We start from the raw sequence: 25,272 nt of genomic DNA on the forward strand, positions 1-25,272 counted from the left end.
ACATCTACACATCCATCTAACCATAAAAACAAACCTAATGGCAGTTTATTCCATTCTTGCCTGCAACAGCCATTTGGCCTGCTATGCCATCTGCCCGATGTGTTCTGCTTCCTCTCCCTCTCCTGACCATGGTCATCCAAAACACTTGCGGACGGAAGGAAACTCAACTGCGGCAAACCAGAAACTCTGTGGCATAGGGCTCTAACTACAATGAAACTACAATCTTTGACAATGCTTTTTATGTAAAGATGGAAGAACTTTTGTGACCACAGCAATTTAACTAAACATGTATCCTAAGTCCCCATGTATCTAATTAACAGGTGTACCTCAACCTACTTATATGTGCTACAAGTTGTACCCCACACAATGACATTTGCGATTACATTGTTGCTCATTTTGTTGCTACATGATGTAAACTAAAATGTATTCAAACTACCTGCAAACTAAAACGTACATAAAATCTCCAACTTGCAAAAAACACACACTAACTGCAACATTACCACGTTTTAAATGAGCCACATACAGCTTACAAGTATGCAATGTGTACCTCGTTTCCCTGTCTGGATGCTGCATACACCAGAAAGCAAAATCACAGTGGGGCAACAACTACTATGGGACACAAATTAGCAAAATCACACTGATACTCCAGGGAGAAAAATTACAATGTGGAAATAATTATAGACTGCGGTTGGACACCTTGGGGAACAACCATAGTGTGGGACAAACATTATTGTGGAACACTAGGGGGGCAGAATCACAGTGAGATGTCAACTATTGTGGGGCAACAATTAATTTTGGACACCAGGGAGCTAAACCACAGCGCAGTACCAATCACTGTGGGACACCATGATGCAAACCAAAGTGGGGGCAATAAGTGTGCAACACCAAGGCGGAAATAACACTGATAGGCTATTATTTTTCTATCACAATTATAGGCCTATGCAATTGAACCCTTTCCCTAGGATTGGGTTTCTGTTTGGTACGGGGAGGGGCAGTACCATACCCCCTTCAGTCAAAGAGAGCCCAGTCAATATCTCCTATTCTTCTCTATGAGAAATGGACTGCCAGTTGAGATGATCTGACTCTGACGGCATGGCCAGGAGACTGAGCGCCGGATTCTGTAATCTTACTATGCACTAGCCTTTAAGCATTGCCTGTACCCTAACTAGCAGTGTCGCAACCTCCGAACAGTAAAAGACTCTTTCTCTGGAAGTTCAGTGAAGATGAAGTACTATTTTAAGAACATCTTGTGTGGACATTCCCTTAATGAATGTTATATGTGACATAAAAAGCATTGCCAGAGAAAAGAACACCAACAATACTGCATGTCAACATTTAGGGCCCAAGTCTGACCCGGGAACGAACTAACTAACTCTTTGCCGACATTGGATCTTTCATAGATTCACATGCTTTCAATGGACTACCCATCAATGCATTAAGTGCTTGCAGGAAAAGGCATATCCTCACTCTCCTTATTTATTTGGTGTTTTGCAACACACTCCATGCATGTAAAGATGGGAGGATTTCCAACATTTTGGTGCCTCTAAAGGGTGGATGCACTGCACTAGGGTCACTGACATGCCAGGATATTGCAAGTGACTTCCCCAACCCAGTGAGCGCTGGCTTTTCACCGGTGACACCAGCCTGGTCTTTCAGTGCTCCGGGGAAATGTGCTAGTCCATTGAGGAGGAGGCTGTTGGGATACAGTGTGGGTGGAAAACCGGGTTCATTCCATGGTGATGCAGATGTGCGGATCCTTCACTGTACATAACTGGGAGAGCGATCATCAGTTGTCCTCACTAATGCTGCAGTCACAACTATACTCCAGTAATCAACGCTGACGTTCACATTAGGAAATCCGATCAGTGCTCGCAGAACGACTGAAAGACCACGTATAACCTTAACCTAGTACAAGGTAATCCTGCGGCTAGAGAAACGGAACTTTGCTCTTTTACCACGATTTATCTCACAGCCCAAATATATAGATTTCTGTAACACTAGCTCAGGTCCACGCTCAGAGCTCTTCCTTCCTAAAGGCTTCATCCTTATAGGTGACCTCCTTAGACTACCCCCCACATCACGTCCACCAAACAGAACCCGCCCTGAAGAAGGACACAAAGTCCGAAATGCATCAGCAAGGGTCTCTGCACACAGATTTTGAAAATTAAAAAAAAGAAGATTGCAATCCTATGGACTGAATGTTTAATGAATAAGTATATGTGGTAATATGCAGTAATTTTACTACATTTCAGGCGTCTCCTGGTCTAGTGATTGTTTCACTAGACACCTTCTGTTTTATGGAAAAGCTCTTTACTCTATGGGGCTTCTGCTGATCTTGACCCTGTGGCGATTATTACATGCACCTGTACCTGTACTGCTGCTGCCGCAGCTCTGGTCTACTGGGGTTGGGAGTACGTGGAAGACAGGTAGCCATGCTGGATTTTAGTCAGGGAATGCAACTGCCAATAGAATGGAATCGTGCTGCATCGTGCAGCTTAATCACATAAGGTTTCTTGTGCTTATTCAAAGATACTTTGGATGCCAAGCACTTCTATAAACGCAGGGTGCTATTAAAACATGGAAAAATGCACCATTTTCTTCTTAGAAGGGCAGTCCCTTTTCCCCCCATCAACCGGTTTGTCTTGCTCCCTTCACGGCCATCCTCCCCTGAGCGCCAATCTTGAAATGTTAAAAGAGTGTTTTTAATATCCTCGATGCTGCACTACACTGGACCGCCTAGCTGTGCAAAATGCAGTGAGCCCCTACCACCAACACAGGACGAGAAACTATTCTCATTGACAACGCTGGGGAAATCACCAGTGTGACAAAGGTTACCTTAAAATAAGCAGGGACAGCACACAAGGGCGAGAACACGTCTCAAGGAACACTTCCTGGTTATTTATAAGGGATAAACAACCAGGTACACTAAGAAAGACATGGGAGCTGGGACAAGGAACTGGGAGCATAAACATAGGACAAAGAGCAAGGAACAGACTCAAGACACTAAAAACCATCAGCAGAGGAAAGAAACACGTGCAAGGTACAATAAAGAAAGAGGAGGTTCAAGGGATGAGGAACCAAAACAAGGAGGAAGCAAGGAATCTAGGACATAGAACCCTAACACACACGGTTCTCTGCGATTTCATCAAGGAGAAATCATCAAATCTGATTTTGTAGAATTTTATTTTCTTCAATTTGGCCGCAAATGTATGTGGGGGGAGACCCCCGCAAACTTTTTAACACATTATACCCCCCCCCCACATATATTTGCGGTGACATTAAAAAAAAAAGAATGTGACGAATTCGAATTAGATGAATTCTTCTTCAATGAAACGTCCCTGTCCCACACATACACAGCATTCCCTGATTCGCACTGTTTCCGTTTTGCTGGGTTCTGGAGCTAATACTTTATTTATTTATTTATTTATATTTATATAGCGCGCAAACAGCCCAGGGGCATTGAGACGCTGTTACTTGCAAGAACTTAGTTACAAAGGTACAGGAATGGTAGCAGTCGTCGGCACATTATGAATAGTACAAAACACAATTCTGTTGTTACAGCTAATGCACTTGGTCATTACGATACAGCTTATGCAGTGGGTCATATGTTTAGTATTCATGCTGATGCGAAGGACCTTATGTGAAGAGGATGGTTTTCATAGCTTTGCGGAAAGCTATGAGGGAGGCCTCACCTCGGATTGTGGGAGGTAGGGCATTCCAGTGAGTGGGCACGAGACATGGGAAGCTGGATCCGCCCGCTCTGGCTGTTTTTACTAGTGGCACACAGAGCATGTTGGTATACAGTGATCTTGTTGGCCTTGTAGAGGAGACGGGGTGGATCCTTTGTGAGAGGTAAGCAGGAGCAGTGGGGTGAATGCACTTGTGGGTCAATGTCAGAGCTTTGAAGACGATTCTTTCCTTTATTGGGAGCCAGTGGGCTAGTTTTCTGTCCTCTGAGATGTGTTCTATTTTAGCAATGCCTTGGGCTGCCCGGAGAGCACTATTCTGTATGACTTGTAGCCTCTCCAGGTTTTTATTGGAGGTTCCTAGAAAGAGTAAATTGCAGTAGTCTAGCCTGGAACCAGTGATGGCTCTGGCTATGTTTGTGCAGTTCTCTTTGGAGAGAAAGGGCCTGACTGCGTTGATTAGTTTAGCATGATATGCAGCTGAGGAGGCTATTGCGTTGACTTGTCTGTCCATGGATAGGTTGGAATCCAAGTAGACTCCCAGAGTTTTGTCTGATTCTGAGACAGGTATTTTGATGGTGTCGATGGTGAAGTGTCTGAATTGGGAGTCTAGATTTTTAGCGTGTCGGGGAACCTACCAGGAGGAGTTTGGTCTTGTCGGAGTTGAGGCATAGTCCATTGTCTGCCATCCAGGCTTGGATGGTGTTGTAGAGGTTGTTGAGGGTCAAGGAGTCAGAGTCATAGTTGCCAGTGAGGGAGAGGAGAATCTGTGTATCGTCGGCGTAGCTGGTGTAGGAAATACCCATAGCGTCGAGGATGAGGAAGAGGGGTTGTGTGAAGATGTTGTAGAGGGTGGGGGGAGAGGCAGGAGCCTTGGGGCACACCACAGAGTATGATGGTGGGTGAGGCGGAGGCTAAGTCAGAGAATACTTGCATGGTTCTGTCTTGTAGGAAGGAGGTGATCCATGCTGTGGCGTCAGATGAGAATTTGGCAGTGGAGGAGAGGTGGTGGCATAGGACGTCATGGTCTACGAGGTCAAAAGCCGCGGATAGGTCAAGAAGTAAGGGAAGTGCTGGTTTGCCCATGTCCCTGGCATCGTCCATCTGGTTTTTCAGGTCATAGTCCATCTGGTTCCCTGGTTCTTCTTCTGTCCACCTCCCCATCCACACCCATGCCTGACCTGTTCATCGCAGCAGATGCTCATGTAAAGAGCAGGATTCACAGTAATTCTGACTTAATCCTTTCAGTTATGTATTCAGGATTACAATAAGACACAAGGAGGTTGAGGGAAAATAATGAATCACAAGCAAACCCTCACATGAAGGGTAGAACCCTTGTTAAACGACAAAAAAGGCTTGTGACTCCACAGTAGACCGCTGTCTTAGACAAGCAGGAGAAACCTAACCTTCATCCTCAAACCATGATGATGTTATCAAGGACAGGGAACAACATTCATAAGTCTAAAACAATTGCATATTTTAATTAATATTCAAACATAAATCAATTACATAAATATATTAGGAACATAGACAAAAGAAATGCTTTTTCAGAAATAAAGACGACATCACTGTACATGAGCAATGCAAAGTAATTCAATTCAGGGGTCCTAACGACGGAGTCTAGGTGATTCCAATCACATATACAATGTCGTTGTGCACCAGCCTTTTAGTTAGTTACTCTCCCACTCATCCTCAATCACACCACTCACACACACTCACGAAATAAAGTTCATTCGTTCACACAAAATAAATTTCAACAATGGTTAAAATAAGCCCAACATGTTTCTTTCCTAAAGCCGATTAATCCGTGGAAATACATCAGGGGCAGAAATTCAAGTGGGAATCTTTGTATAGTAAAAGTGCTTATTTTTTGTTGCGTACAATGGAGTTCGTCAAAGCACACGTCTTTATATTGCTTTCATAGAAATCCAAATAATTTGATTTCATGGAATTCTAGATGTTGGACTTCATAGAGTAGCTTCTCAACGTGGTGGAAAGCTCGGCGTCTACCCTGTTATTAGTAGCAGAGTCTCTGCGTCCCAACACTAAAGGTTTTAGGACCGTGTTGTATTTTGCCATCCGATGTGCGTACAACGTCAGTGGAGTAATGTGTTCCAGCTTTTGGTTGTCATTATTGATGTGCCCTTTTAAATCGTCCAGGCCTCTCATCCGTGTAGGGCGGGATACGGTATGGTGTGTCAACACCGTATGCAGCACGTACCTAATATTTGGAATGTCGAGCAAACACTCACTTAACAGATACTGGTGATTTCACAACATCTCTAATCACTGTGTCCGGTTACTTCACGGCACCATAACGTTCAGCTGTAGACGCCGTCTCTCCCAAGGACTGTCTCCTCAGTTCGTGGACACGTACACCAATTCAGGGTTAACCTTGCTGCCACCTTTTAACGCAATGAAATAATTGCAGCAAAGGGAAGGCTTGGTATATTGCCAGAAGAGCCTAGCGCTGGCTTAAGATGTGTCCTGTGTACTCAGCACCAGAAAACCCCTAAAAGGTAACTGGCAGGGGGGGCTGCTGAAACAGCAGGCACAAGCCAATGGACTCAGAAGGCTCCTTCACAAGAGAAGCCCACATTTACCTCAGAGGTTCCTCAGGGCAGCCAGGATTTTGCAACTGTAAACCAGGGGATTCAGACTCTTTCAGGACCCAGAGCCCAAAGCTGCAGCAGAGACCCAGTTGTCTACTAATCCCTACTCTATTTGCTGAAGATGTCTGAACATTACCTTTATTGTACTACAGCAGGCTGCAGAGTCTTAAAGCGCTCCGAAGAGGACCAGAAAGCAGTATGCTAGCGCTGTATACAGCACCAAAAACAAACAACCATGAAGAGAGACAAAGGACCAGGAGTGAAGACAAGGAATAAGATCTCTGGACAAAGAGCTAGGGACAGAGACAAAGAACCAAGTAGAGAGACTGATGCAGAAGCAAATACACGGATGGAGTTCAAGCCACAAGTCAACAAAGAATAATGGCCATAGAACCAATAACTGTACTAAAAACAAGGGAACGGGCCACAGAAGGAAGAAGAGGGACATGGTAACATGCTAAGGTACCAGGAACAGGATGCAGGTACACAAGAGCAGGGACAAGGACATAGAATGCACAACATGAACAGGGAACCAAGAACAAAACCTTGAATACATTGGAAGGGGCAGGAACTGTCAAAAACCTAAATGGCTGCATCGACCCAACAGAAGGGATGAAACGACCAAGAATGGCAAAGAATCGGGAACATATATAAGGAGGCAGGACTGCTTACAGTTAAGAACAGGGGCAAAGAACTGTGGACAGACAGCCTTGTAGTGACCCAAACACAGAAAGAAGCAAGAACAGAAACAGCATGTTTCAAACAGAGACAAAGAAATATGAACAGGGATAAAGTGCTGAGAAGATAGAATCTTTTGAGCATATTCAGGTGACAGAGGCACAGTACCCATCATAGTGCTTAAGGCCAGGGAACTGGGCAAATATTCAAGAGAACAGACAAGGCCAGCATCCTTAGCTAACCGATAACAGCAACCGTGGGGTGTAAAGACAGCCCCAGAGTGACAGAGATGGAGAGACCATGCTAGGCCCCTATTGTGAGAGTAAAACTGGCTAATGTGGAGTGCCATTGAAATATAAAAGCCAGTACAAAACAGTGATTTTTGACATAAGTCCTAGTGAAATGGAAAGAATTGGGCCTTGTCAACTCCACTAAAATGGACAGGTGCGCAAATGAAGGGCAATCTACTTGAGAGCTTAAAACTTAGTAATATGGCCAATGAATGGGTGATAACATGTGGTGATGCAGATGCTGACTTTGTGTAAACTGGGAAATGGCACTTTTGACAGATTCAAAACTTCAGCAGTACACATGTGAAAATATACTTTGAGAGGATAGGCATGTGAAAAATACCATGAAGGAATTATGCCCGACATTTAAGAATAAAGTCAAGTGACAGATTGCGTTTATCAGGAATAAAGAGACTTAATTTTCATCATATAAAATGACAGCCTGTAAAGAGAAAGGCCTATTTCGTTTTTGTAGAAGTGAACACTGGTTCCCTATGTTAACTGTGGCCTATCTATGTGCATAAGATTCATAATGAATCTACATCTGTTCTTATATAGCAGAAAAGAAAGATTGTATTTTAAACCACATGCCCAGCTTGTGGATTTTAAAGCTGTATTTTCTGAAGTATGGATGCAGCTGGTGTTTTCCCCACTGAACTGAAAGGTCTGTGCCTTTGAAAATGGGAACTCAAGACCTTTGGCTGAGGCCCTCCAGGAGAAGAAGATCTGGTTTTCAGTTATAAATGCAAAGAATATACAGAGAATTAGATCAGAATTGTGGGAATTGTGGGACTTGCAGATAACACAGCCAGCAGAAATTACCTTTAAGGTCAGGTCTCCCCATTAGCTGTGCATTAGTGGCCAACAGAAATGAACTTTTCCGGGCTAACTCGACCTCAAGAAATGGTTTCAGAGCCACTAATGGATGATCAAACATTGTGTATGAAACAGATTGCTGATAAGCAGTGTTCGTGTCAGGTCACGAGAACAGCAATTTATCTTAAAATAGGTGGGGGCTATGTGCAACTGAGGGATACATGGGATGCCTTGCCATTGACTAACATTAAATACATATTCTTGAATAAATAGTGCACTGTACGTCTCAGTGAGCTCATCCCGGTCTCATACACAAGAGGATAAAAAGTCAGTCAGTACCATGTAAAACGGATTTTGTGTGATGGATACAACTGGAATTATGAGAACTCTGACCTTCCCATAATTCCGACGGAATAGAAAATTGGTGAGAATCATAGGTTATAGAACTAATGTTTGAATCAGGAAGGGGCAGATTTGTGACTATTTTGGCTCAGGAGTAAATCAATAAAAAACAGTAGCTCCTCCAAAGAAGGGTGTGCCGAGATATGATTAGTATTTTCCAACTTGCCATAAAAAATAGAACTCAAAAATATATATGTGCAAGCAATTATCTGAAAAACTAGGGTAGCTGCCATGTAGGTTACATTTTCCGAACCCAAAAGTGTAAAACTGCCTTTCATTTAGAAATTATGTATTTTTCCTCCCCCCTCAGGCTCCATCATTCATGCCCCTAACTCCTTGTCCTATTAGCAGGCAGTGGGCGTATTGGGGTGGGAGGGAGAGGGAGATAGCTGGCCAATCTGTAGCGTGGGAATATTGATAACTATGGAGTGTCATCAGCACTATATCTTTGCAAGTTCCAATATAAGAGGGGACGTGCAAGAATACTACTATGGAGAGAGACCAGGAGAGCTGCCTGATCCATTAGGGCACCCCCTTGCCAGGGGATCAAAGCTAAACCAAGGCTTACCTAGAAGGAGGGAGAAAATGAGACCCAGGAACTTTGCTTTGAAATCTGGGAGCCCGATCTCAGAAAGGCTTGTGGCTGGAGAGACCTGGCTGGAGAGACCTGGCTGGTGGATAGGCTGGTGGATAAGAAACACTTGTGTACAGGCGCGTTATAAATGCCACCTCATATCATATCATATCATGTCATAGAGCTGGAGGTGTGAGCTGCCTGCTTGAAAGAGGGTCCTAGGATCTGGCGGGCCTCCTGAGCTAATACCTTTCCCTTAGTGGTTGAAGGCGGGTGGGAGGGGACAAAACTGGATAGACCCTGTCCACATTGAACTAAATAGTTCACTCAATTCTCTATAGAAGAACACTCTATCCAGTTACATTGAATTATGTTGGAATCTGTTTGTTTAACCCTTACCTTTGCATTGGTGGGTGCTCTCCATTAGTGTGTGGGGTGAAAGCGTGTATACCCTTAGCGCAATTAACTAAAAATATTATTTAATTAATACCCATAGGGTCATTTATCACAGGGTGATGTTTTTGTCAAAATTTGAAATTGACAAAGGATTATCCCACTGCACTGTAAATGACTGTAGTCTGTAATGTAATTAGGTAACCTTGCTGTTCAATTGCATTTGCTAGTATCCCCAAAACGAAAATCCCAACACCTTGCATTCCCTTTGAAAACAAATTGTGCAAAACGAATTTTCCCTTTCAGTCCAAACCAGAACCCCAAAGCCTTGCATTTTCATTGTAGGAGTGGTGCAAAAATAGGATTCCCCATTTATTCCCTTGCATCCCAAATCAAAATTCAAAACATTGCATGAGGTAAATTGTGACTGCACACTTGACAATTTTGCCTGTGTTTTATAGCAACTGAAGTCCTTTAAAATTAGATTAGTCAATTGGTGCAGGAAATTTGAATTTGTGATATTGGGCCTCATTACGACCCTGGAGGTAACCATGACGCTATTAGCGCCATGGTTGCCTCCAAAACCTTACCGATTCCGCCATGGTGAATGGAGCAATTACGCCCCATTCCAAGGTTGGCGGGGGTGGTAATTCCCCATTCACCATGACCCTTCCCCATTCCCATTTTAGCCCCCATAGGGCTCAATGGGAATGGGGAAGGCGGTAATAACGGTACTGCAAATTGCGGTACCGTTATTACCTCTAAAGTCCCTTTGCGGGTTCCGTCCTTAATGGCTGGTTTTACCAGCCGTTAAGCGAGGACCCGCAAAGGGAACACATAATAGGGCTGTAAGGGATTACCGGTACTGGTGTCCTTACCGGTACCGGTAATCCCTTACCGCCCGGGTCGTAATGAGGCCCATTGTGTAGTACACAGCATTTGGTGGTTGATGTTTTTGTGATTGCCTATGATTCTTTGCAAAAACTTAAATAAGTATATTTTCGTACTATACACTAGCCTGGTTCCTAATTGATTGATGATAAAGAGGGTATTTTGACGTAGGGTATGATAGATGTGGAGGTCTCACTAAGGTTGAATCTGTATAACAGGTTTGGGGTCACGCCACCTTGCTTGGGGAAAGGAACACCCTGAGTTGAGAGAGACAGCCTAATTAATTGTGACAAATCTGGGGGTTCGTGGCCAGGATTTGGTTGAGAGTCTTCACTTGTGACAGCGCAGTAGCAGCAGACTATTCCTTTGGGTGTAATTGCAGTGGATGGAAAGTTGTGTTGCATTGTGAAGGTGCCATTCAGACCTGTACCCTGTGTTCTAGGGCTGTGTATAGACAAAACAGTGTTGATTTTGAGTTGACATTGTGGGTGCAAATTAAGAAGGAACAGGGTTGAGATGTTTGCCCTTGCATAGACAGTATATTAGGTGCAGAACACATTTCAGAATGAGCACCATAGAAATGAATATGGCCAGGAAGCAACTCCTATCCAAATTGTTTATTAAAGGTGAATGGGTAGAACAAGAACATGAAATGTGGCAAGCCAGAATGATGCAGGAGGTTACCTCTGCAAATGTTGACATGTGGCAGGATAATGGGTTGTTGCATCAGGCCTTGACAAACTTGTACATGACAAAGACCAGCAAAGAGGAGCAAATAAAAATGGCTCAGCTCACACCATACATATATTTCCATATGCTGATCACGGAAGAAAGGCACTAGAAAAGTGTGGCCTATGTGCAAAACCAGGCTGAGCTTTTGACCACACTGAGAAAGCATTCTGGTCAGCTCAATTGCTGCCGTATGCAGTTGAAGTTCAAGTGAGAGAAGAGGTTACCATCCCAGGATAGGTGCGACAATTTACAATTTCCCTAAAAATTAAACAAGGACAGAAACTCAAAAACAGAGATACCTATATAAATTTGAATTATCATCTCCAACAGCAAGGTTGGTATTTATATTTTACACCCCTAGTTGACCTAGAACACAACACCATTTGAATATTGGTGGATAGCAGTGACCCTCAAAGTATCACTTTGGGCACAGACACCTTTATTGGAATAGCGGTTCATGCCCAACATCTATTGATTTAAGTAATGAGACCAATGGACCAATTCCAAATGACTGCTTCAATATCAACGACGGTATCCCTCTGGAAAAGATTTTGATGAGGCAAGGGGAGAATTTCTTGGTGTACTCTTCCTGCCCTTATGTTGTGGAAGAGGTAACCTGTGACATCAGGAAGGATGAGGTGGTATTCCGAGTCAACAGTGACAACCTCCCATCCTTGGAACCTCGCGTCCAGGCCAACATCATAACAAGAGATCTCTCAACCCAACTGCAAGATACCGCCAAAATTGCCAAGTCCAAGGTCTTTCCAGGCTTTAAGCACATGGTCGAAGAACAAATCAATCTCGCTGATGCCTGTGAGACATAGGAGCAAAAACAAAAGCTGAAACAGGTGTTTCTAGATTTTCAGGATATCTTTCTCATGGATTCATATGACCGTATAGAGATACGTTCAACCACCATACCCACAAACCCCGAGATGGCTCCAGTATTTGTGAAGCAATACTGGTTGCCTCCCGCATCCATGGAGTCACTCACGAAAAACTTAGAATCCCATGGGATAATTCGTCCAATCCACAGTACCTTCAACAACTCGGTACTGAGAATACTCAAACCCAATGACCAGTGGAGACTTTGTGCAGACCTTAAGGAGTTAAATAAACAGGTCAAGATGGCCCCTTCCCTACATCGATCAGGGACTTGCCCAGATCCAAGGGTCAAACGTTGTATACCGCCATTGACCTGACCAATGGTTACTGGACAGTACCCATGAGTAGGGAATACCAGTACAAGCTTGCCTTTACCTTCGGGAGGCAGCAATACACATGGACCCGAACCCCCTTCAGATACATAAACTCTGGCAACTAATTTAACATCTTCCTATATAAGGCCATGCCTGATTTGGGCAAAAGGGGAAACCTGGCCTATTTAGGTGATGTCTTAATCAAGAGCTCAACTTTGGAGGAACATATAGCAAAAATACGCTATGCTCTGACCCAGTTTCATAAAGCCAGCGCATAACTGTCCTTTCAGAAGGCACAGTGTGTAAGACCTGCGTGAACTTCTTAGGGTATGAAATGACCCCTGAGGGTCTTAGTTCCCAAGTGAAAAAGGTGGAAGCATTATTGAAATTGAAAGGCTCTACTACTCTGCAAGAACTAAGAAGCCTTCTTGGACTCACTAATTATAGTAGGAAGTTCATTGAAGACTACGCAGAAGTCACTCGACCCTTGGTCCATTGGTTAAAGGCAGGGGTCAAGTGGCAGTTGTGTCCGGAACAATCTGAGGCAGTAAAACAACTGAAGAGATGCATTTCCAAAGCCCCTTGTTTGGCATACCCCATAAATAACAAGGAGTTTCTTCTTGGAGACAGGGTTCTCAGGTACTTGCTTAACTGTGGTCTTATACCGAAAGCACAACAAGGGCAACAAATCAATCTTGTATGCGAGCAAGAATTTGTCCTCTGTGGAGAGAAAATTCAACGAGTGCTAAAAGGCACTCCTGGCAACGGTGTGAGCATTGAAGAATTATCACCCATTTATCCTGGGGGAGCACATCATAGTGGAGACGCCACACCAACGCTTGCAATAGCTCCAAAATGACTGAATCTGAACAGGGAATGTGAGAAATTCCAGAATTACTTTCTGGATTCTGTCCATGCAAGGCTTTCCTGTGCAGGTGAGATATGGCCAAAACAAGAAGAGTCCTCTAGCGCAGGATTGGCTGACTTGCATGACTGTGCTCAAGAAAACTGTCTCGAGGATGAAAGTCTAAGGACCAATGACAATATGGAGGCATACCTTACTTCCCCGCAAAAAGTCTATGAGGAAGACACGTGTCAGGGGAAAACCACAGTTTATGTGGATGGGTGCTCCTACCATGTTGTCAGTCACGGGGGAAAAAGAAATAGTGGCTGGCATAGGAATGCCTGGGTCAATGATGCCCCGGAACCCTTTGCTGGGTACAATATAGGTCCCCAAAGTATTTAGGTGGCAGAGCTGATGGCAGTACATCAAGCCATCCTCACTGCGGCACACCACCAACTCAAAGAACTAGTCGTAATTACTGACTATGTCAGGAATGGGGTTGTGGAACACTTGATTAAATGTAAAAATCGAGGCATGCTGCATGCAAACAATAAACCGCTAAAACATGTGAAATTAATTCAATCAAATGATGATCTGCTAGTCTCTAATGAGATGACCATCTATTGGAAAGAAATTAGAGGTCACTCCAAAATAGAGGGACAAGACAAAACTGGAAATTACTTGGTTGACCACTTGGCTAAAACCGGAGCCATTCACAGGGATCTCATAGAAACCAAATCCCTGTTGGAGGAAATCCAGGTCACTGCTGTGACCAGGTCCCAAACCCATTCCAATAATGAACTCTCAACTGCCCAGTGGAGTAAAGAAACCCCAGATGCAGATTTGATTACTGCACTAAAAGAGGATCCAATTATTGGGAAATGTTATCAACATATTGAAGACCCTGTGAATTTTCCTCTGACAGAATCTGATTATATCAGCAAGGAGGATCTCCCTGTGTTAATGAAGTTTTCCAAAATGTTCCGAATCCAAGACGCTTTGTTGGTACAGAGATCCATATCTGGATGTGACCAGTGGGTGGTATCTACCTCATTCTGAAGCCTGATGTTAAATCATGCCCATGACGTGGCCACAGCCGGTCATACAGTGTTTCATACAACATTAGAAATCTTGTGCGAGGTTGCATATTGGCCACACATGGGCCAGGACCTTGACATCTAGTTAAAGGAAAGGGGTGTTTTGTGTGTGCTCAGTTTCAGCCAAATTCTCCCACACAGAGAGCTCTCCTACAGAAAATGGGAATGACGCTGCCTTGGTCGGATTTGCAACTCGATTTCATCGTGCCAGTGATTCGCTCCTCTAGAGGAAACAAGTATATGTTGACCATAAAATGCTTGTTTACCAAGTAGGTCGAATGTCTTCTGGCTGCGAATTGTAAGGCTGAGACAGATGCCGCACGAATGATCAACCACATCTTCTCTCGTTTCGGCCTTCCCCAAAGGATTGAGTCAGACCAAGGAAGTCATTTTACCAGCGAGGTGATGACCAAGATGTGGGAGATAATAGTGGTAAAGAGAAAACTCCACATTGCCTACCACCCAGTCTCGAGTGGGGGGATTGAGAGGTACAATTGTGGGCATCTTGATAAGTTTGTGGCAGACTCTGGACCTAGTTTGGACATCCAATTACTGCTTGGCCTAATAGCCATTAGGTCCATGCCGTCTTCTGCAACCAAAATGTCTCCATTTGAGTTTATGACTGGGTCAAAAATCGTGCCACCTCGGCAACTGCTCTGCAGAACTCAAGAGCAGACCCTGATCAACATGTCCACTACCCATACAGTACTTAGAAAATTTTAGGAAACACCTTCAACACACTTTTGCTTACGCTAAGCAAAATTTACAAAAATCGGCAGAAGGAATGAAAGCCTACTACGACTTAAAAACTACCAAGAAGGAGTATGAAGTAGAAGACAGGGTCTACCAGTAAAATGTCCAAAGGAACCAGACCAAGGTGCGGACGTTCCGCCCCACTTGGCACGGTGCCTTTGAAATTGTCAATATAATCTGACCAGTCGCCTATAAGATCCACATCCCTAAAGGAGAACAAACAGACGAGAAATGGATCCATGTTAATCAGCTGAAGAGCTGTTACCCTAGACAGACTTTATGACTGATTGAAGAGCCCAGTGAGGGTAGAACCCAGAAACCATCTGAAGAATGAAAGGAAAGGATGGAAACCCGTACAGAGAATATCGCACATTTACAGGGAGTAAAGGAATTTATACTCACAAAGAATGTATAAAGAATAAAAAAGGAATGGAAGACGTATAGAAATGTTCATGTAAGAGAAATAAATGTAAATGTGATATGTGATGTTGTTTTGTTTTTTCAAATTGAATGTCTATAATACCGGGGAAAGAAGTACTGTATGATATACTCAACCTCTCCTTTATTCTCTACAGACTCAATTATTCCTTACCTTCACAGTCTGGGTGTAGGAGGTTCCAAAAAGGGAGGGGTGCCAGGACCAAACCCCAAAATCCAAAAAGAGTGGAGTGCAGACCAGAGCGCCACTCCCTCAGGACAGGAAAAGTGCGGATATGCTCCAACAAGGAAATTCATGGAATAAGTCAATGTAAAGAGAACACAAAAAGCCCACTCTCCCTTGCTCTTTTCTACAGGTCAAACGAGTCAAAGACCCTTCGGTGGGGGGTGGGTCTTGTTGAGTGAAAAGGCAGCCCAAAAGTATCAGAGATGGAGAGGCCATGCTAGGCCCCTATTGTGAGAGTAAAGCTGGCTAATGTGGAGTTCCATTGAAATATAAAAGCCAGTACAAAACAGTGATTTTCGACATAAGTCCTAGTGAAATGAAAAGAAATGAATGTAGAAAAGAATTGGGCTTAGTCAACTCCACTAAAATGGACAGGTGTGCCAAGTGAAGGACAATCTATCTGAGAGCTAAAAACCGATGGATATGCCCAATGAATGTGTAATAACATGTGGCGATGCAGATGCTGACTTTGTGTAAACTGGTAAAAAGCACCTTTTGAGCAGTACACATGTGAAAATATACTTTGAGAGGATGGGCATGTGAAAAATGCCAAGGAGGAATTCTGCCCGACATTTAAGAAATAAAGTCAAGTGACAGATTGCGTTCATCAGGAATAAAGAGAATTAATTTTCATCATATAGAATGACAGCCTGTAAAGAGAAAGGCATATTTCGTTTTTGTAGAAGTGAACACTGGTTTCCTATGTTAACTGTGGCATATCTATGTGCAGAAGATTAATAATGAATCTACATCTGTTCTAATATAGTAGAAAATAAAGATTGTATTTTAAACGGCATGCCCAGATGTAATGCTTAAATGTTACATGTAAGCACATCTTGTCAATTTAAAGCTTTATTTTCTGAAGTGTGGATGCAGCTGGTGTTTTCCCCACTGAACTGAAAGGTCTGTGCCTTTGAAAATGTGAACTCAAGACCTTTGGCTGATGACCTCCAGGCGAAGAAGGTCTGGTTTTCAGTTATAAATACAAAGAATATACAGAGAATTAGATCAGAATTGTGGGATTTGCAGATAACACAGCCAGCAGAAATGACCTTTAAGGTCAGGTTTCCTCATTATCTGTGCATTAGTGGCCAAAGAAATGACCTTTTCCGGGATAACTCAACCTCAAGAAATGGCTTCAGAGCCACTAATGCATGATCAAACATTGTGTATGAAACAGATTGCTGATAAGCTGTGTTCGTGTCCGGTCACAAGAACAGGCATTTATCTTAAAATAGGTGGGGGGCTATGTGAAACTGAGGGACACATGGGATGCCTTGCCATTGACTAACATTGAATACATTTTCTCGAATACAAAGTGCTTCATACGTCCCAGTGAGCTCATCTCAGTCTCATATTCAAGTGGATAAAGGGCCCATTGGTACCATGTAAACATGTATTTTGTGTGATGGATACAACTGGATTTATGAGAAAAACTATGCTTCCGGCCTTCCCATTTCTGACGGAATAGAAAGTTGGTGGGATGATAGGTTATGGAAGTAAGGTTTGAATCAGGAAGGGGCAGATTTGTGACTATTTCAGCTAAGGAGTAAAACGATAAAAACAGTAGCTCCTCCCAGGAAGGGTTTTTCAGAGATATGATTAGTATTTTCCGACTCGCTATAAAATATAGAACTCAAAAAGATATATGTGCCAGCAATTATCTGAAAAACTAGGGTAGCTGCCATCTTGATAGATTTTCAGAACCCAAAATTGTAAAACTACCTGTCATTTTGAAATTATGCATTTTTCCTCCTCCCTCAGTCTCCATCATTCACACCCCCTAACTCCTTGTCCTATTAGCAGGTAGTGGGCATATTGTGGGGGTGGGGGGAGAGAGAGAGAGCTGGCCAATCCGTAGCATGGGATTTTTCATAATTATGGAGTGTCATCAGCACTATATCTTGGCAAGTTTCAATCTAAGAGGGGACTACTAGGAGAGCTGCCTAATCCATCGGGGCACCACCTTGCCAGGGGAACAAAGTGAAACCAAGGCCTACCTAGAAGGAGGGAGAAAAGGAGACCCAGGGACTTTGCTTGAATTTCTGGGAGCCCTACCTGAGAGGCTGGAGGTGTGAGCTGCCTGCCTGAAAGAGGGTGCTAGGATCTGCCAGGCCTCCTGAGCTAAGAGCAGAGATCACCCATGTAAGTAGATATATCCCAAAGCTATCAATGGTGTGGGTAGACCCAGTCCATATTGAACTAAAAAGTTAGCTCAATGAATTCTCTATAGAAGAACACTCTGTCCAGTTACATTGAATTGTGTTTAACCCTAACCTTTGCATTGTTGCCTGCTCTCAATATGGGATGGGGGTGAGGGGGGGGGGGGTTGAAAGCATGAATGCCCTTAGCACAATTTACTAAAAATACAATTGTATTAATTCTGATAGGGTCATTTATCACGGGATGATGTTTTTGTAAAAATTCGAAATTGACAAAGGATTATCCCAGTGCACTGTAAATGACTCTAGTCTTTAATGTGTTTGGGTAACCCTGCTGTTCAACTGAATTTGCTAGTGTCCCCAACACTAAAATCCCAACACCTTGCATTCCCTTTGAAAGCAAATTGTGCTAAATGAATTTCCCTTTCAGTCCAAACCAGAATCCCAAAGCCTTGCATTTTCATTGTAGGAGTGGTGCCAAACGAGATTCCTCATTTATTTATTTCTTTCCTTGCAACCCACATCATGCATTTTATCTAAATAGAAATCCCAAAACGATTTTCCATTGTGTTCCCACTCCCCGTACCTTGCCTTCAGATCAAAGGGGGTCACATCTAATTGATGCCTGGAGGGTGGGGGTTTCTGGGAGAAAGGAGTATTGTGCCAAACTAAGCAATCACTGTGTGTTTTGTATTTTTCCTACTGGTTAATTTGCAAGAAATCTGATGTAACTTGTGACTGCAAACTTCAAAAGGTTACCTGTGTTTTTTTTGTTCAGAATATTTTTTATTTGATTTCAACTTGAATACAAGATTAACAAAAGTACCAACCGTTGGACTTTCTAGAATACAAATCCCCCACACTTCCCCTCAACAATTAATCAACACTGTACATTCATTAGCTTACATTGACGGCAATTAAGTCAAACCATTAGCACTGTTAAATTCATTATACAATTTCAATTAATTATTAGAGGGTTGTAGGGGAAAGTAGCAGGAAAGCAGGAAGGAAAATAGTAAGAAAAGGAGAAAGGGGAAAGATGGAAAAAAAAATAATAATAAAAAAGAGTTGAATTCATTGGGTCCGTCATCCATATTAAAACACACAAGTCTAAAATCCTTGGAGCAACATCGCCTATCAAAAGTTCATAAGAATCATTTCATTGGGTCAGTCTTGTACAATAAGGGTTCATAAACGTGACATCTGCAGTCCTATTACGGGTTCATAAAGTGCTTCAGCAGCTGCGGTTGAAAGAACATCTGCTCTCTGTCAGAAACATATTCTAGAAAAGGGTCCCAGGTCTTCCGGAATCTCTGGAGCTTACCTTCCAATATGGCTGTAAGTTTTTTGAGACCCAATAGCTCCCATACTTTAATCCACCAATAGGCAGACTGTGGGCCCTCAATCGATTTCCAGAATCGGGCTCTAGTGATGCGAGCAGCAGTGAGCAGATGTGAGATCAGAATTGCCCTATGCCCCGACATAAGAAGGTCACATCCTCTGATACATCCCCCAACAGGATCACTCTTGGGTCCATAGGGAGCAAAGAGCCTGTGATGTCCTTAATTTTTGATGTAATCTCCAACCAAAATGACTGTATAACTGGACAATGCCACCACATATGAGCCAAGTCACCCCGCTCCCCACACCCATGCCAACACGAGTCTGGGTATTCCGGATTGATTGAGTGGAGTCTACTTGGGGGCAAGTACCACCTAAAGCAAATTTTGATGGCGCTTTCTTTCACAAGCGTGCAGCGGGAACTGGTCTGAGTTCTGTGCCAAATCCGCTGCCAGGAGTCATCCGCAATGTCCAGCCCTAGCTCCCCCTCCCAAGCTTTCATGTACGGGAGTTTCTCATCTGCTGAGGCTCTCTCCAGTAGTTGATAGCACGCAGATACTCTATGTGACTGTTGACCCTCAAGTATTCTAAGTTCGATGCCCAGTGGGGCCCTCCCGCTCGCCTGACAGGTCCCCCTATTAGTGAGCCAGTGTCGCAGTTGTATATAACGGAAACGTTCAGACTCTGGAAGACCAACTTTTTCCTTACATTCTTGAAATGTCGGGGGCTCTTGGTTAACATATAGGTCTCTCAACCGCAATGGGGCATCCTGGCTCCAAGCTCGATATGCCGCGGCTGCAAGACCAGGTGTGAAGGCTGGATTATGGGTAACGGGAGACAGCAGGCCCAGCCCCAAAGGGATCCCTCTCTGCGAGCGTGCTTTATCCCAACATTTAAGTGTACATAAAGCAGTCGACAGCAACCCCGCTCCATAATTTTGAGCCTCCTTAGCAAGGAATGGATAATGAGCTAGAGGGAGTGGGGCTACAGCTTGTTCAATCCTCAACCACCCAGGAGGGTCCGGGGAATACCCCCAGGAGAGCATTACAGCCACTTGAGCTGCCCGGTAATAGCATGGGATTGAGGGAAGGCCCAGACCTCCCATCTTCCTACTTCTTGTCAAAATCCTCCCAGAGACTCGGGGTCTTTTCCTCTGCCAGATAAATCTGTATATCTCTTTTTGGATATTCAGAAGTTCGAATTCTGGGATAAAGATCGGCAAGGAATGGAACACATATAACAGTTTCGGGAGCATCGTCATCTTGACCGCTGTAACACGGCCCAACCAGGAGATCTCCTGAGAGTCCCAATGTTGCAACCACTCCCCTGCCTCCTTGAACACGGGGGGGATATTCGCCCCATAGAGATCCGCAAATGTGGGAGTCAATTTTACTCCCCGATAAGGAATCTCCGTTGTCGACCAGGGGATCTGTGACAGTCCTCGTATTACTTCTAGTCTATCAGGGCTTTCAGTTAGCGTCATTCCCCTCGATTTGGCTGGATTAACCCTGAATCCCAAGATCGACCCAAACCTATGCAGGAGATCTAAGAGGGGTGGGAGCGATCGTGGGGCATCATTCAAAAAGCACAGCAAGTCATCGGCATACAATGCTATTTTATGGCACTGACCCTGCCAATCAAAACCTAAGATATTAGGGTGCAATTTAATATGTTGCGCCAAGGGCTCCATAGCAAGGGCAAAAATTAAGGGCGACAGGAGACAACCTTGCCTGGTGCCCTTGGCTAGTCGAATTAGTGGGGTCCAATCCTTATTCATGTTCACCTTGGTGGAAGGTATCTGGTAGTTGGAGAGTATTAATTTAACAAACCCCGGGCCAAAGCCAAACCCCCTCAGAACCATCTCTAAATATCCCCACGACATGCTGTCAAACACCATATGGGCATCCAAGGACAGTGGTGACAGTCTCCCTGGGATCTTCGGGGCAAGAGTGATCAAGTCAACTGCACGTCGCACATTATCATATGTAGACCTATTATATATAAACCCTGTTTGGTCATTAACTATCAGGGACGGGAGAATTGCCTTCAAACGGCCTGCAATTATTTTCCCAAGTAATTTAGCGTCCGTATTTAATAGCACAATTGGCCTATAAGAGGCACAATCTGTAGGGTCCTTCCCAGGTTTCAACACCAATGTCGTTGCTGACTCTGCCATCGACCCAGTCACCACCCCGTTTCTCCACACGGCATTAAAAAGCTTTGGTAATTGAGGGGAAAGCTCTGCTTGGAAAGTTTCATAAAATGTATTATTTAAACCATCTGGCCCCGCAGCCTTTCCCACCGGGAGGGAACAAATTGCTGCTTCTGTTTCCTCCACCGTTCTTGGGACTTCTAGACTCTCACAAAGCTCTACAGATATTTGCGGAAGATTTGCTTCTCGAATAAAGTCTCCAGCCAGCTGTGGATCTGTCATATGCGGGGCCGCATGGATTTTAAAGAACCTCTCTATGATCTGAAGTTTCACCGATTCAGTGAAAACCTGCCTCCTATCCGCCCCTCGTAAGGAGGCTACATGACTATTTTTAGCCTGTTTTTGGAGTTTAGCTACCAGGAACCGATTCACCTTATTCCCTTCAGAATAATAATACTGATTGGCGCGCATAATGCCGTAAGCTTCCCGGCCCATGTGGCGGGCTTCAAGTGCTTTTTGCACAGTACGCACATCTCTAAGGGCTCTCCGAGAAGCTCTCATTCTATGCGCCTCTTCCGCAATCCGGAGCTGCGCTTCTAAGTGAGCCTGAACCTGTCTCTGAGCCTTCCTGCGTTCTATTGCCTGTGCAATGACTTGACCCCTAATGATGGCCTTCGCTGCATCCCACACCACTCCAAAATCCAATTCCCCAGTGTCATTAACCATAAAATATTGATTTATACAGTTTGAGATATTGGAGCTGGCTTGTGAATCCATCAGAATAAAATCATTTAAGCGCCATGGCTTGGGGGAGACTGGGGATTTAGTGAATGGAGACAAAACTGTTAGCACCGGGGCGTGATCGGACAAGGCTTTCGGGAGGATCTCAATTTCTATGGTCTGGGAAATAAGAGTGTCTGAGAGGAGGAACATGTCCAGCCTAGAAAATCCCATATGCACAGCGGAATAAAAGGTGTACTCCCATTCCCCTTGGTGGAAAAACCGCCAGGCTTTTTTCAAGGAATTCTCACGAAGGAGGGAAGTGTGCGCCATGAAGTGTTTTTTATCAGTCGGGGTCGGAGGGAGAGATTTATCTTCCAGTGGGTTAATCATAGCGTTAAAATCTCCACCGATTATAATATCCCCCTCTGCCTGTTCGCTCAAGATTTTAGAAATTGAGGCAAAGAATAGGTCCTGACCGACATTCGGTGCATATAACGATAAAAGGGACACCTTCCTCCTGTATAGCGTGGCCACTACCAGAACATACCTCCCCTCCCTGTCGTGGAGCGTCCTGTGGACTTTCAGTGGCGTCCCCCTCTGGATTAGAATGGCCACCCCACATCTTTTCACACCCAAAGAAGCACACAATTTGGTTGGGTAGAGCTTATCTTTCAACCGGAATTCGTCTGATGCCAATAAATTAGTTTCTTGCAAAAATAGAATTGTGGGGTTATATGTCGCCAAGCGCTGGAATAAGGCCTTCCACTTAAATGGGGAGTTGAGACCCTGGACATTAAGGGTTAGAAAGATCACATTTCTGGCAGTCATTCCAGTATTCGCTCCAGTTTTATACCATCATGACCCGGTTGGAAATTCCCATGGGGCATTATGCTCCCTCCCGGGATCCCCATCATCTCAACCCCAGCTGTGAAAGGACAACACCCGACACCCAGCAAAGCATTGAACCCATTTCGGACAACCCAGCACATACGATAGGGTGCTACTATTTCAATGTTAATAGGGACCTTACATATATAGATCTTTTGACAACACGCATTTTGTTCTTTCCAGGCAGACCCAAGCTTGAAATACCAGAGGCGAGACAGGATAAAGAAAGCAATCCAAAATATAAAAACACAAATAAACACTTTCAGAAAATGAAGTATGAAAGCTTGTAAGCTAGTAACAAGCAAAACCCACGAGGCTACCATAGGCCTCATCAGTAGATTCAACAACCACAAACCTTCAATAACAATGGGGGCAATCCGCCTGGGGCGCCCCATAACAGACACTGAAATAATCCTAGTGATCCATACTGGTCATGCACGGGGAGTGTGCGATTCACAACAAAACAATACCCCCAAATGGCCCTACAAATATTCTTAAGACCTATGTTCGGGAACTTAAACCACCCTCTGGGGGAACAACATTGTTTAACAAGAAATTTGATTATGAAGCCAATCTTGCCCCCTGCAGTATTATAGAATTCAATATAGTTTTGTTCACAGGGGAAGACATGTTCATGTAAACTGAAGCTTGGACCCTGTATAGTAACATCAAGTGTCAACCAGTAGGGTGTCAGCCAACACCTGCTGGCCATCCGGTGCCTTTAAGGAAAGTAATGCGTGTCCGCCATCAGGAGACCCCACCTCTCGGTGGACAGGACCGCCTATCTGCCGCCAACCCCTGGGTCTCCTTCTTCTATCTTTTGGAGTGGGCTGAAAACTGAGGTCCGCCTCCAAGTGGGGGTCCAGTAGATCCTTCACCTAACAGATCACACACCTCAGCTTCTGAGGATACAACATAATGCCGGTTGCGAAAGTCAAAAATCAATTTGCAGGGGAACCCCCACCGATAGCGGACCTTCTGGGACTGCAGCCATGCAGTCACCTTACGCAGTCTGCGTCGGCAAGTTAGAGTGTATGAAGAGAGATCCTGGAACAAGCGAATAGAGGCACCGCGAAAGTGCACTACCTCTGACCTCCTGGCAGCTGTCATAATTTCCTCCTTCTGGTGGAAGAAATGGACTCTAGTGAGGACCTCAGGAAGTACGTTTCTTTTCTGCTGAATGGATGAATATACTCGATGTGTCCTATCCAGGATCATGTCTGTAGAAGGCGGAAGGCTCAACAGCTCTCGAAACAGGTCACTCACATAGGTGGCCAAGTCCTGGTCTAGAATCTGTCGAGGAATGCCACGGACGCCCACATTATTGCACCAAGATCTATTTTCAATGTCCGCCTGCTTAGCCCAGATATCCTCCAGATGCTCTTCAATTGTCCTCACCCGCTCCAAGAGCACTTCAGTGTCATGAGTTTGCTCGCATGTGACATTCTCCAACTCATCCACCCTCGCCTCAAGACCCCCTAAGTGGGTGGTTAGATCAGCCAGCGACCTGGCCAGGGAGTCCTTAGAGGTCTTTATTTCTGCCTTAATTTCACCGGTGATCTCCTGCTTAAAAGCCTTAAACAAGCCCTCCAAGTCAGACCTAGAGAAAGCCATGTCTGGAATGGGGTTGGCAGCTGGAGGCGGGTGAATATCCACTGATACAGTTTGAGTTCAGGGAGCGGGGGACTCCTGGGGCGTCAGAAAGGCCTTAATATCTTGTGCTTTTATTTTTTTCCTAGACCCGACTTTGGGCATCACCAGCAGGATGAAGCAATGGACTGCAGAGACCCCAGTGTTGGACTATGTAGTAAATAGCAGGAGGGCGGGAGAGACCAGAGGCCCAGCAGGCGTCCCGAAAAATCAGGAGGAACCGTGACTTCCAACAAAACCGCCCAGTCCCGAGCCCCACTCAATGAACAGATGCTGGAGAGGTATGCAGGCAGCAGGTGTAGTCCCGCAACAAATCACGCTGAGGGGCCAAAAAGCCAAAGCTTCTCTTAACATAAATTCGGGAACCAGATTCCCCCAGTACTCACATTGCTGACCAGAGCCGAGCCACAGCGCGCCCCGGGCCCCGCCACCGGGCGAGCAGATGAGGGCTCGCAGCCGCCCCCCCGCCCGAGCTCCAGCCACCACTCCGTCCCTGCAGGCTCAACGCCGGAATAGGAGCAGCAAGACCACGGGGCCGGGCCAGGGCACTCCAACTCCCACGGCGTCGGGCAGCTCCCCCTCAGGTGACTGGATCACCAGTTGATCCACTCCAGCGGCCCTCCGCCACCCTAGCCCCGCCGCGGGCTCCCCCTCACTGACGCCGGCGTCGCTCCACCTTCCACAGCAATGGACAGCTCCTCCGCGGGCTCTCCACCGCCGTTGTT

The sequence above is a fragment of the Ambystoma mexicanum genome, chromosome 11, assembly GCF_040938575.1.
Source record: "Ambystoma mexicanum isolate Mex_15411 chromosome 11, UKY_AmexF1_1, whole genome shotgun sequence".
Lineage (NCBI taxonomy): Eukaryota > Metazoa > Chordata > Amphibia > Caudata > Ambystomatidae > Ambystoma > Ambystoma mexicanum.